Source organism: Sturnus vulgaris, chromosome 23 (assembly GCF_052056855.1).
Source record: "Sturnus vulgaris isolate bStuVul1 chromosome 23, bStuVul1.hap1, whole genome shotgun sequence".
NCBI lineage: Eukaryota > Metazoa > Chordata > Aves > Passeriformes > Sturnidae > Sturnus > Sturnus vulgaris.
In genome coordinates this window covers 3,879,228-3,892,275 of record NC_142265.1, presented here as the reverse complement: position 1 = coordinate 3,892,275, position 13,048 = coordinate 3,879,228, and the positions used below count along the sequence as shown (strand labels likewise).

Here is a 13,048-nt window from a genome sequence, read left to right as displayed (position 1 = left end):
AAAAATAGAATATAGTAAAAAAATAAAAAGGAGAAAAGGTGGAAAAGGGGAGAAAAAAGAGTGGGGGAAGGGAGGGGGAAAAGGAAAACTAAATCAGCTTTTCCTGACATGGAAAAAATTCCAAGGGGTCCGAGCTCTGCAGGAGCTCCCAGGTCCTGTGGGGGCTGAGGCTGCTCCAGCCCTTCCCTGATGGGATTTTCCCACTCAAAACCCCACTCCCAAACACATCTCAAAAAAAAAAAAAAAAAAACAAAAAAACCAAAACAAAACATGAAATGGGGGAAGAAATAAAAGAGAAGCTTCCCATAACTGGTCCAAAATTGGGATTATTTTTAATTGGCTTTCTGAGATTTCTGGCAGGGATCCAGGCAGTCAGCACAGCCAGGGAAGGGAAAACTTGGCCAAAAACTGTGGCTTCAGTAATAACATTTTTCACAGTTCTTGTAACACCTTGTTAAAGCCAAAAACTCCGGATTGAACATTCATGGGCAATTTTTTTTCCCCTCAACACAAGTTGGGTTTCACTTTCTCCTCCACCTGCAGCAAAATAATCTGGTTTTTTTTGGGGAGCATCAGCAGTGCTGAATACCTAAACCTGAGAGTTTCTGGCTTTTTGGTGAGGTTACCTGGATATTTGGGATTCTGCTTTGTATGGGAGGGATGGGACATGCTGAAAGGTGGGGGAAACATAGCCTGGAAAATGAAAGGTAAAAAAATCAAATAGTGATAAAGCAGAAACAATGAAATAAACGGTTTTTAAAAAATAAGATAAAAAATAAGAATTAAAAAAAATTAAACCAGATAATCTAAAATGAAAAGGAAATAAACTAAAACAATAAATAAGAAATAACATGAAATTAAAATCAAATTAAAATAAAATAAAAAGAAGCAATAAGTAAATAAAAATTCGTAAAAATTGCAGACATGGTGCTTGGGGAAGTGGTTTAGTGGTTGATTTCACTGATGCTCTTGAAGGTCTTTCACAACTCAACTATTTCACAGACAGCAGTTTAACCAGAGCTGGGAGTACCCAGCGTTTGTGTTCCTGCTTGGAAGAGGAAAAGCCAAAAAAATCTGATACAAGCAAAGCAGTTGGGAAGCACTGAGGCCAAATTCCCATTTTATTTATCCAGCTGGGCCAAGGCAACCTCAGCCCTGTGGGAGCAGCTCCATCCCCATCCCACCCCATCCCATCCCCTTATCCCACCCCATCCCCATCCCCTTATCCCATCCCATCCCCTGGGGCACCATCTCAGTCCTTCCAAGGCTGGAGGCAGAGATAAACCCGAGTTTAAATTTAATTGAGGATTAATTCCCATCCTTCCGGATTATTATTATTTGGAGCCGGCATCTTAATGATCTGACTAATGATGCTGGGAATTAATTTATTTTTGGGCTAATTAGAGGGCATTTGTTAACACCCTCTTTGGTGGTGGCGAAAATTATTTGGGAATCAAGTTATTCAACAGTGCATGGGATATGAAATGCGACTGGGAATTGTCTGGATCCAGTAAATTATCCCACTAACACCCCAAAAAAAGCACTTTTCCACTTGCTGGAGTCGAGTAAGGATGGGGAATAAGTGGGGGCAGGATGCTGGGATGCATCAGCAGTAGCCATGACCTAAAATAAAGACGATCCTGATGCTCAGTCTGGCTTTCCCACCAGGATTGCAGACACCAAATCCCCCTCAGTTCATCCCCAATTGTGGCAGAAGTTTCCTCCCAGCTTTAGGAAGTGTGGGCTGTTGCTCCTTGCATCCCTCCCAGCTCCCCCATCCCATCATTCCAACTCATTTCCCTGATTCCTTCAAGCCACAGCAGCTCCCAGGAAAATAAATTGTGACAAACTGGGGTGTCCCAGCACCCTGGCTGAATTCTCTCCATGTCTTCAGGAAATATCCCAAAAATCCATCACACAAACCCAACCAGGATGTGGATGTGCATCCCTGAGGATGAGGATGGGTGGGTGAAGGATGCTTTTCCCAGCAGGACCAAGCCAATATTTTTTTGTGAGAGGACAAAAAAACCCTGTTATCCCTCAGAGATTTAGAGATGCTGTCCATCAAGTTGGAAAAAAAGACAAGAAGTAATTCAGAAATTCCCTGGAAAAGCCAAAATCACCCAAAATCCAAAGCTGCCCCATGAAGGTCTTGCTTTATCCTTGATTTGGAAAAACAATTATTCCTGATGTGCCAGAGGGGTAAAACACTCTTCTCCCAATACAACTTCATGCACTTTATCCAAAAGAGGAGATTTCCTTAAAAAAAAAAAAGTGACTTCCTTTAAAAAAAAAAAAATCTATTTCCTAAAAAAAAAAATAAGTTTCACTTAAAAAAGGAGTAACTTTTCCAAAAAAGGCAATTTCCTTAAAGAAAGGGAGATTTCTATAAAAAATTTGATTTCCTTTATTTCCCCCTCCCAAAAACGATGGCGAGAAAATGGAATATGTTCCTGCAAGCTCAGTGGAGAAGCTCAGCATCACTTCTCTCCCTGTTTTTTCCCTTGCCCCATGATATCAGGGAGTGTTTCATGTTATCTAGAAATAAATAGCTAATATTCTAAAAAACTCAGGTTAAAATTGAGGGGCTTATGGGCCCGCTTTGGGGGGCAAGGGCTGCAAAGTGCCTTAAAAAGCCCAATTTGGGGATGCTAAGAACACAGCATCTCCTCTTCCTGACACTGCCAGCTCCCCTATTAACCTCTCCTGTAATTAGCCCCAAGCAATTAACTTTTGCTCCTAACGAAGGAATCTCAGTGCAGGGAGTTAAATATAATAGGAGGGAGGAGGGGGAAAAAAAAAATAATGGGGAATCCTGATCCCATCATCCTTGTGTTCCACATAGCTTAAACCCAAAACAAGGTGCTATTTTTTCACCTAAATCTCCCAAAATCCAGTTGATTCAGCCAAACCCCTCTCCCCATCCACACGAGGCTGGAAAGAGCCCCTAAAGCATCGGACCCCAAAGGTTTTTGGGGTGGTTTTGGTTTTTTTTTTTCCCAGGGAGCACCCGCTTTTCCACAAGGGGATGATGCCAGCCACGCCGAGTCAGCACTTTTGGAGGCACGATGTCCAAAAGTTTCATCAAAGCCAGGTCCACTGAGCCACACACTGCTCTTCCCCACCCCAACCCCAGGATTTAAAAGCAAAATAAGTTGAAAAAAAAAAAAACCAAATTAAGCCATTTCCTCTCCTATTTTCTGCTTCTCCCCGGCAGACAGCTGTCCCGCATCCCAGCCAAAAATAATCCATCCCCCCCCTTTCCTCAATGTAATCTCCCCGGCTGGGAGTTTGAAAATATCCTGCCGGGTTTAGGGTTTCCCGTTACCCGGTGGGCGGCGAGATAGTGGGAAAAAAAGATCCTTGGGAGCGAGAAAAACCGGGAAGAGCCCAAACAAAGAACCGGAGCCCAAGTTGAGCTTGGACACCTGGCGAGGGCTGGGATGGAGCGGAGGGAAGAAGGGACACCCCAAACCCTCGGCAAAACTTCCCGAGTTGCACAATGCCAGCGGCGGAGCCACCCTCCCGCAGACGGAAATGCGACCAAAAAAAATTCAAAGATCAATTTCAAATATGATAATAATAATAATAATGATTATTGTTATTATTATTAAGAAGAAGAAGCCCTCCCTGCATTGCTGCAGAGCCGCTAAAAGGGATTTCTGGAGTATCCATCCAGCGCTGCGGGATATGGGGGGAGCTGCCAAGGGGTCCCGTGGAGCGTTCCAGGGGTGAGGGGCACCCTGGGGTGCACGGAGGGTGGCACACGGGGGATTTGGGGGTGCACGGAGGGTTTGTCCCGGCAGAGGCGCCGGGATGCGGCATTCCTGCCAGGGCCACTGGCGGCGAGCCCGCAGGAGGCCCTGCCAGGTGGCACTGCCGTCCCCCGGGAGGGCACCCCGACATCACCGAGTGCTCTGCAAAGCCGCGATGCTGCACATAAAGAGCCCCCCAGCACAGCACCCACCGCCCCCCAGCCCAGCCTGCACGGCGGGCAACTGAGCGGCCACCAAATGCCACGGGCTGGGGGGGGGGGGGGCTACAGCTCTGCCCGGGGGTCGGGACCAGCTTGGGGGGGCTGCGAGCCCCTCCTCGGGGGAGCTGTGAGCACTCTGGAAGCAGCCACGGGGGACGGCAGGGGTCAGGGGGGGATGCAGCCCCCAGGGAGGGCACGGAGAGCGCTCCGAGCTCCCGCGGTCACCGCAGCGAGCCCGGGGGGCTGCGACCCCCGGGGGGCACCGGGAGGAGGGGTCTGGAACCGGCCGGGGGGCGCGACCCCCCTAAAAGCCCAGCGGGCAGGCTGCAGCCGGCGGGAGGAGCCGTGGGGTGCGACCCCCCGAAAAGCCCCGCGACCCTCCCGGGGGCTTCTGCAACTTGTTGGGGGGGGGGGCTGCAACCTTTGGGGGGGTCTGTGAGCGGTTTGGGGGTGCGCAACCCGCAATCGCCGGACATCCCCCCCCCGGGATCGCCGCAGCCGGTCGGCGGATGGGGAGGAGGGGGCGCACCCCGCCCCAATCGCTGCATCCCCCCAAAATTATCGCGGCCGGCCGAGGGGGTCACGGCGGAGAACCGCAGCGGCACAGCCGGCCGGAGGTCAGCCCGCAGGGGGAACCGGACACCGGGGACGGGCACCCGCGCTGCCCCGGCCCCGCACGGCCGGGGAGACGGCGGGAACGGCAAGTTACTTCCCGCACCGGAGGGGATGGGGGGTGGGGGGGTATCCCCGCCGCCGCCGCCGCCGCACGTGCCCCGCCGCCCGCGCCGCTTTGTCCGCCGGGCTCCGCGGCTCCGCCCGCCCCCGCGCGGCGGCCCCGCCGTGAGTGACAGCCCTACCTGCCCGCCAATCTTCATCACACCGACACCGGCCTGACAGCGCGGCCGCCGCTCGCCGCCCGCCCGCCCGCCCGGCCCCGCCGCGCCGCCGCCGACAGGCCCCGCCCACCGCCCGCGGGGCCACGCCCCCGCGCCAGGCCACGCCCCCTATCGGCCCGCCACGCCCTGCGGCCACGCCCCGGACACGCCCCCTCGGCGCTGCCCTCAGCGCCCCCTGCTGGCCGGCGCGACCCCTCCGCCCCAAACGGAGCCGCCCCCTCCGGACCCCTCGGACCCCCCAGGACAGCGCTCGGTGTCCCCCGGACACCTCTGACACCGGAGCCCCCCATGCTGCACCGCATCTGCCTCCCCAGCAGCGCCCATCCCCCGCTTTATTTCCCAAATTCGCCGCCCCGCACCCATGTACCCCCCCAGCACATATTGCCCCCCCCGCGGCATCTGCTCCCCTCCGTATTTCCGCGCATCCCTCCCTTCCCCAATGCTCTCGCCATCCCAGACAGATTCAGAGCCGGCCTTGGGCTCCTCTGATTCCAACCCTGACTCCCTCAGAGTCCCCCCTCCATCAAGCCCCCCAAACCCCCCAGCACAACCTTGAAATTTAGGGTACCCGGTGAAACCCCACCCCAAACCCCTCCTCTGGTATTATCCCCCAGGAAAAACACTCTTAATTTGGAAATATCGTTTATTCTTAGTTTGGATGGGGGGCTTCTGACCGTGCTCCCCCTACCCAAATTTTGGTCTGCATGAGACATCACCTGCCCTTCTCTTTCCCAAAGACCTGAAGATGAGATTTTCCTGGAATCACATTCATTGGGAGCACTGGGTCCTAGAGACAAATTTTCCCACGTTTTATTGCAAAAGCCACAGGGACAGATTTTTCTGGATCAGTCTGGCCACATCTTTTTTTCTCCCAATTTTCCATCCCTTTCCCTAACGAAGAATGCCGTCAAGAACAGATTTCATGAGAAGCACTGAATTTCTGCACTAAAATTCCTAAAGATATTGGGTGGGGCACGGAGCCACTCAAAAGAACCCCAGAATTCCTTTGGAAGAGTTTAAGGTTAATAGGTTAAGGAATAGGTTAAGGAATAGGTTAAAACTGGCTCCAAAGAATTACAGAGGGATGCAGGAGCCAGGGGCACTAAATGTTGTGTAAGGGATGGCCATGGGGTCAGGGATGCAATGGGAAACGTGGACAAACAAATTAAATTAAAGGCCAAGAACCCAAAATACTCTAATTTTTCCTCTTCAGTTTTCCACAACAAATGGCCTCTTGAAAAATCAGCGTTCCTAAATCCCTCCTTCTAGTTTATCCCCAAAATAAGTCCATCCAGAAAATATTTTCTCCACTGTTTGTACTTCCTACTTGAGAGCAGTCTCTAACACACACTGATGTCCTTTGGCTTGGCCAATGAAGAGCAAGGCAAAATAGATGGCTCCCACTTGGAACCCATCAATAAAATAACAGAGAGATGCAGTGGGTGGTTGGGATGAAACCCATCCACCCCCCTCCCCTCCAAAAAAAAAAAAAAAAAAAAAAAAATCACTGCATTGCATCACTGAGAAAACCAGCGGGAACTCAGAGCATCCCCCCAGTCCTTCAGAGATGTTGGAATGATTTATAGGAATTTCTTGCCTTGTAAATCAGCCAGCGGGACGTTTCTCCCCTCCCTTATTACTATTCCACAGAAGCGAGCAAAGATGAGGAGCCATAAAGCTGTCGCCGGTTGTTTCAACCAGCTGGGGATGCCAGACAGAAAATATTTCGAGTTTTGCAGAAGCTGGAGAATTGGGAAGGAAGAGAGAAAGGGAGGCAGATGGAAAAACCATCACTGTGATATCAAAGGACCACTGGATCATCCACACTTGGCATCTCATCTTTCTCGCATCTCGTCTTGGAAAACAGGGATGTAAAAGAGCAGGCACATGTGGGGCATATTTTAAGCTACATCATTGCCAAAAATATCCAAGAGCTCAAAATTTTAGGGTTCTCATGGTGCAGGGATATTTCTTCTGGAGCCAGCAGCAACAAGCTCCTCACATTCGTTCCCCAAGCATCCCAAGTTCATTCCTCAAGCATCCCACATTTGGTCCTTGAATATCCCACATTTGATCCTTGAATATCCCACATTTGGTCCTTGAATATCCCACATTTGATCCTTGAATATCCCACATTCACTCCTCGGGAATCCCTCATTTATCTTCCCCAATTTGTTACCAATCACCAAAGCAATTCCTCCACTGGTTTTGGAATCTCACTTCTAAACTCCAGGGAAGGTATCCAGGCCCAGATTTTTCCTTCACAAAGGCAAAAGCTGCCTCTTCCCTGGAGAGTTTTTTCCAGAGGTTAATTATCATCAATTATCATGCCTGGTTAAAAAAATACATTTCCCAGTTGGATTGGCCACTTCATCATCCAGCCATGGGAGCTTGTTGGAATTTTTTTGGTGATAAATTAAAATTCTCTCACACTCAATCTCATACTTATTTTCCCCAGGAAAAGAAAAAATCTTTCTGCTGCAACAGATCATTACTGAGTGATTTTTTTGGTCAGGTCTCATCCCATAAACCCTGAGCCTCCAGCTCTCCAGGACCAGGGGTGCCTGGCTGCATCCCTGCTGAGAAGAGTTTGGATCCCAGCTCACTTCTTCCCACCTGGACTGCAAGGGATATCCAAACCCCAAAACCAGGAAACCCTCCTCCTTTTTTCACCCTTATCCCAATCCAGATTGCTGCAAAACCTCCCTGAAATTAAACCAACACCACTTAAAATTCCCCCAAATTCTGGGGGTCGTGCCATTTCCATGGCCCACACTGGAGCATGGGCACCTCAGGGAGATTTTTTTGCACATGTGAAGTCAGTGTTGTAAATATATAATTGCCAGAAACTCACTGGCACTTATTCCAGAGGACATGGATGGGTCCTTTCCAAAAGAGACGAGTACTCAGAGCAGGTTTGATAAAATATTAAACATTTGGCAAGAGCAGTGACATACATAACCAGCAATATTTACATTTTTACATAACGGGCTTCAGGAGAAAACAAATTACATAAAATATAGAGGTTTAGTCTCCATCATTTCACTGCTCCTCCATAAATAATTCAATTCTCTTTCCAAGATTGTATTATTGCTCGTGTCAGATTTCTCTAAGAAAAACTGTAACGGGATTCTCTGCAAGATGCAGAAGAGCAAAACCCAGTAAATTATTCAATGATGGATGTTCAAAACAAGACAGGGTTTTGGGACATTTCCTTGAGGCTGAGCCTGGCTGAAGCACTGCAGGAGGTTGGAGGGGTGCAGTGTCCCTTCCAAATTACAGGGAGGGTGTCCAACCCCCCCAGGAGTTACAAGATGCTACAAAGGAATCCCTAGGGACAATTTAGGGCTTGTTTCAGGCAGGGTGTTTCTCCAAAATGTCCCACCAGCCCCTCATCCCTCTGGCCTGGGCACCACACTTGGATTCAAATTAAAATCATTAAAATTTGTGCTGGATTTTTTTAGGAGATATTTAAGGACGTGAATATTTTCCTACACTTTTCCAAACCTTCTCCAGTAATGAGTTTCAAGGAGTGAGAAGAAAATTCAGCATCGACCAATGCAGCCTTAAAAGCAATGTAGGGACCATCCAACTCAGAATGTTGTCTGTCCAAACCCAACAATGCTTGTGCCAAATGTGGGATGAAATTAAAGGATTCCCCAAATTTTAACTGCTTAGCTCATGGAAGATTTCTATATAATTTGATTTTCCCTCCATTTTTTGTACTTCATGCACTCACAGGACAATTCATGTTTTTACCTGTGCAGATGATTTTCCTGGGAATAATGAGAGTCAACCCCCAAAAGATTTACCACAGCAAGACAACAATGTTATTTTTGAAGCCACTGTGCATTTTAAACAGGCTCAGACAAACAACAAGCATGTAATTTCACAAGAACTAATAGATAAATACATGAAAAAATATAATTAAGGGGTTTATCAATAATCCATAGGGACAAGGAGGATATATTAAGAATAAGTGATCAATGCCAGGATGGCTCTATATTCCCAGAGGTTTTCCTATGCAAGATTAAATAAGATTAAGTTTATTTCTTGTGGGAGAGTGATGGATTGATAATGAAGAAAGCTAAAGCCAAAACAAAGGATTTTTCCCCATTGAGGAGGAAAAATCCACCAAGCAGCTGGGATTGAGTAGGAAAATATCTAAAAAAATGGGATTTCTCCCCTCCCCACACTGGCTGAGTGGGGGGTTGATGATGGCTTGTTGAGCCAGGAAAGCATTTTGAGGTCCTTCCAGAGGGCAAGTGATGGATAAATGGCAGGTTATATATATTTTGATTAGAAAATCCCTGCTGCCAACTTACTCCTCTTAAATGTTTAATTTCAAGGCATAATAAGTCCTCGGCTGCTTTTTGCTGCTCCTTCGGGCTCTCCTGTGCAAAGTTACTTAAAGCATCTGACTGACTGATCCTTTCCCAAGCATTTCCAGGGATGAATTAAAAACTAAAAAAAAAAAAAAAAAGAAGGCTCTGGATGTTTAAAATGACTTACCTCCAGCACTTGGACAAGCTTTGGAGTCTATTTTCCAGAGGCAGTATCAGCTGGGCTGGAGGGATACCCATGTGGGGAAACAAAAATTCTAAATAACTGTAAAACTGCACCTTGTGTAAATAGTGCAGAAACAAACCCAGGGTTGGTCAATAGACTGAGCCCCCTCTGATTTATATTTCCTTGGATATCTGCAGTGCCTGACAGTCAGCAAACACAACGTGGAGATGCTGATCCTGCCCTTTTAAAATTTTGACTCCACCTGGGATGTTTCTTCACCTTGGCTGGGTTTGGTGCTCGTTCCCACCCTCTTTGGGGTTCAGCCCACGATGGGACTTCAACCTTCACCTGCAGCATCTCCTCACTGAGCTGTGCCAGCACCAGCCTGGCTTCCCAGGAGCTGCTGGAGGGAGAAGCAGAGAGGTGGTCACAACTCTTTAAAGATGCAAATTGAGAGGCAGCCATCATAACAAGAGAGCTCTGCTAATTCTCTTACGAGTATGCAGATTTCGATGCTGACTTTTCCTAGGCTTATTTGTTTTATTTAGCAATAAATTTAATACCAGCTCCCTGAAGCAAAGAGACAGATGGACTATAAACTTTGAATTTTGAGTAGTTTTACTTTCTTAGGTTCATGTCATCTTTGATGTCTTCTGAAATTACATCTTGGAAAGTTTGCAGGGATTGAATTCTGCCTTTTTACAGCCCTCAAAGCCGTTTGATTAGCCAGCTTTTAATTTTTTTTCTTGTACAGGTTACCTGAAGGATCTTAAATACCATCTCAGTGATTCATATCCTTGGCTGCCAGAGTTGTCTCAGGGAGTTGCCAGTGGACCTGAGAAAACCAAAGCACTGCATTACATCTTCTCTGCAGGCAAAGGAAAGCAAAATGAGTTTTATGCATCCGTTGGGATGGAAAACTTCTGAGATCTGAGACCAAAACCCCTGGGCTGAAAAAAAATGATGCCCTTGCAGAACACAGGGCAACTGGGGTGGGGTTTTGGAAGGACCACAAAGTCATAATGCAGCAGGAAGGATTCATCTCCTTTTTTTTTTTTTTTTTTTTTTTTTTTTTTTTTTTTTTTTTTTTTTTTTGCCATCCACCAGCAATTAAAAAATTAGGTTGGAAATGAGGAGAAACAACTGAGAGGTTGTTGCAGCCCGGGGGAGCCCCTGGGAGGAGGGTGGTCTCAGTTGTCCACAGGTGGTCAGATGAAGCCATGAGGGTCAGATACACAAGAATCTCCTTTTTACCAACAGCCCTGAGGTGTGTGACAATTTAAATATTATCTGGAGGTATGAAAATCACATTCCCTGTGCTCAGGAGTCAGGGAGAGGTGAACTTCAGGGTAACACTGCAACTTTTGAAGTCAACTGCTTTGACCTAGCAGATCTAGGCTTGGCCAGGTCCCATCATGACTAATTTCCCTACCACCACACACAAATAGAGAAGGAAATTAAATTTTTAAAAAAGCAAACAACAACAACAACAAAACCCCCGCATCATTTCCCAGCTGCAGCCCAGGAAACATCGGGAAAAAAATCGATATATGTCAAATGAAAAAGGGCGAGAACAGAGGTGCTGCAAAGAGCCGAGAATAAAACCAGAATGCAAACTGCAAACAGGCTTGGCTGCCAAAAAATCCACCTGCCTGCAAGTCCTGTGGGTCTCAGCAATAAATTTGGGCCATTTCAGTTGTGGGTTGTTTCCAGTCACCCAACACCCCAGCACGGGCAGATGTTGCCATCGCTCAACCCTTTCCAGTTTTGAGACATTATTGGCTGCTCAATTGCAATGGAATTACGATGGATGATTATTATGGGCACATTAAAGTCTAATGAGTGGCCAGTGATTAATGCCATTGTGGAGAATACCAAAAGAACTAATGATGATGAGCCACTTAAAATGACGTGTTGTGGGTTTCATTATCAATGGCTCCTTGGTTTCTCACCTGAAAGCTCTTGGGTGGGAAGGAAGAAGAGGTTGATAAAGGTAAAGGTGCAGGGATTCCAAAGTGGTGATGCAAGGAGGACCCATATAGGATGTCTTTAAAGTTAAAATTGGTGGGAAGTGGCATTTCTTGGGGAAAAGTGTGGGAAATAGAAGTTTCTTGGGAAAATACTTGACTGTGGGCTTTAGAGCCTTTGGGAATGCCAGTAACAAAGCAAATTTTAACTTTTACCATCTCCCCACATCCTGTTCTTACCTTTCTTTTTCCCCTCGATCTTCTTATACTCATTCTCCATGGATTCTTTACCTCCTTCCTTTAGCTTTGCCTCTTCTCCATCCCCTGCAGCACTCATAGAGGTCTCCACAGCCAAATTTCAGTCTCTCAGGCAATTTCTCTCCTCACTCATTTCCTTGGTTGTAACAGATTTTGCCACAATATCAACCCATGCTGAGTCCATGGGGACACATCATCCCACGTGGGCACAATGACATTAAAACATCCCCAGGACACAACTACAGGGACTTTCTTTTTATAGGGTTTTTATGGAAAATGCAGCAGTTACTTGAACTTCAGAGTACCAAAAACCTTATTTGCACCAATCTGTAAATTTACTGGACTGAACTAAAGCTAACAAGTCACCAAACCCAAATAATTACCAGCTTCCTCCCACTTGGGAGGGATGTGAACCATAAGAGGAATTACAAGGTGTGATGACAAGAGACACCCTCTCCTCATCCACCTTCTCCAAGAACTTCTGGGTTAACATCAGTCTTGTCCCACAGTGGGAAATGTTTTCTTTCCTCCCACCAACCAGGGCTTTTTAGAGGCATTTCCACTCACTGGGATTTTTTTTTTTTTTTCATTTGAAGAGTGACTTCATATTCCATTTTATTATTTTTTTAATGTTGCAGGATTTATTCTGTTTGAAGTCTTACATCCTCATTTCCTGTCAGGATGATTAAAATTGATTTCCGCCATCAGCTAGAAAAAGATAATCTGAAGTGGGTTCCTGTGAGAGAGAGTTCTATCCCCACTGGAGACATTACTAACCCTCTCCTATTATTTCAACTTTCTTTTTTTTGGGGGGGATGTCTCTTTGGAAAAGGACAGCTCAGTGCTTCTCAGCCGTAAGTGTCCTCCAGGTAACTTGGGAAGAACAATTTAACCTCATTTTTCCCCATCACAGAAAGTGGACTGAAGGATTTAAATAGCTCTTGTTTACCACTGCCACTCTCCTGGCAGTATTTTTAGAGAAGTAATTGGATCCTCCTGACGCCTTCACTTTGCTTTCTCGAGCTCCACATCCTCTGACCCCACACCTGCACCTGTCCCAGTTTGTATCTGGGCAAAGCTGGAACGGGATGGGTTTTCCCCCAGCATTAAGCTGGGTGCACTCAGACTTTGCAGGAGGAGGAGGACGAGGGAGGGATTTGGGCTGGAAAACCATTGGCAAGCTGCAAAACATCTGGCCGACAAAGAAAACATGGAAAAAATGAGTCCAGAGGGGCAAGGGATACAGGGATACAGCTGTTCCAACCTTTACCCATCTCTTAAATCTTAAGCTAAGCCTGGAATATTCTAAATAAAAAATCAATTAAAACAAAATAATTTTTTTTCAACATCAATTCAGTACATTTTTATAATTGATTAAATAAATTTTAAAATTAACAAAATCAACTGAATTCTGGATATCGTGAATAATCTCCAAAATATCC

At 46.8% G+C, this 13,048-nt stretch overlaps 1 protein-coding gene across 7 annotated transcripts in view; it reads right to left on the bottom strand.

Moving 5' to 3' along the window:
• The window catches only part of PKNOX2 (PBX/knotted 1 homeobox 2), a 90,160-nt gene extending 85,245 nt beyond the window's left edge, over window positions 1–4,915 (bottom strand). For 6 of the 7 annotated variants that reach the window (XM_088177813.1, XM_088177815.1, XM_088177812.1 and 3 more), the window contains exon 1: window positions 4,834–4,915. The gene's annotated coding sequence lies outside the window, so the exon portion shown is untranslated. The remainder of the gene's footprint in view (window positions 1–4,833) is intronic. The other variant, XM_088177817.1, reaches the window with a different exon arrangement.
• Window positions 4,916–13,048: the final 8,133 nt, after the last annotated feature.